We start from the raw sequence: 1,352 nt of genomic DNA on the forward strand, positions 1-1,352 counted from the left end.
CCCAGTGATCCGAATCTTGCCCTTTGCAAATGACACACACGACCCTCCTCGCACATGAAAATGATCGCCGTAGAACCAGAAAGCACTTTCCCCCTTACATTTATGTGGCTTTCCCTTGTTAACGAAGAGATCCCCTTAAGCCTATGAGTTTAAAATGAGGCGCGACGTAATTTAGGCCCATGTCTCCGCAACAAACACTGAATGCATGCACTGTTACACTCGCACTCACAGGGTACGCAGGTAGACTTTTCATTAAGGTTGTCCCTGCTCGCCTCGCAGTGAACTGTGGGTTCTCGCAGTCCCCAGCTGGCAATAAAATAGTCACCCCTTTCGATTTATTACTCTTAACAATACCGCCGACCTTCCCCTTGCTCTACTGCACGCATAGCCCCGGAAATAATATTCCTTCAAATAAGTTAGGTACCTTTGGCAATCAACAAACTAATTAAAAAGATGAATAAGGTCGCCATTCCCACACAGAGGAAACAAAAGCGTCAAATGTACACACAAGACGAAAGTTTCATTCACGGTGACTGAAATACACTCGTGATCAGAGGTCATCCTGCTTTGAATAAAAACTGAGAGTTTCTGAACGCACGTCGAGGTCAAAGTAAATACATAACATGGTGGATTTATTTCCATCGGAGAGAGCATGGTAGCAGAAAATTGCAGAAAGTAATTATTGTCATAAATCATTTCGGTGAACTGAAAAAAACAGTGTGCCAGATGCATTGCTGTTCCTTAAAAGACTAAGTACATTCTACAGATTTGCGTATCCATTATCCATATATTCTAGTAATTCGGTAATTAAACAATATCAAAGAACCTAAGGCGAGTACCATAACAAAGAGACTTTACATGTGAAGTAGCCCTAACTACTAAAAACAAAACTCAACCAATCTTACAACAAAACTAGATAATCAAAACATTACGGAGCGGAACCCAATCACATTCCCTTTTCTTTATCACGTTATAACGACCCCATGATAAAAAAAATACCGTGTTTCCCCTTCTCATACATATTCGCCGAGGTAATGTTAATCCCGGATGCGGTCTCTGTGCTAACGAGACCGCCGACCTAACCCACGTGGATCAGCGTGGACCAAAGCTTGATTATGAAACACCACATCGCCGTGATTAATGGTGATTGCTGTGACAATAACATGTTAGAGATAATGATAAAAAATGCAATGACTGTCCCGTTTATTCTGTCACAACCAGTAATATTAATCACAGTGCCAGTGCCACCAGCAATCATGTTAATGAAGGAAACGAAGCTAATTTGTGAAGTGCATAATGGCACGAGTCTTACTGATGGCATCGATTGCAAATTTTTAACAGCTTAATATACG

The sequence above is a fragment of the Penaeus monodon genome, chromosome 20 (assembly GCF_015228065.2).
Source record: "Penaeus monodon isolate SGIC_2016 chromosome 20, NSTDA_Pmon_1, whole genome shotgun sequence".
Taxonomy (NCBI): Eukaryota; Metazoa; Arthropoda; class Malacostraca; order Decapoda; family Penaeidae; genus Penaeus; species Penaeus monodon.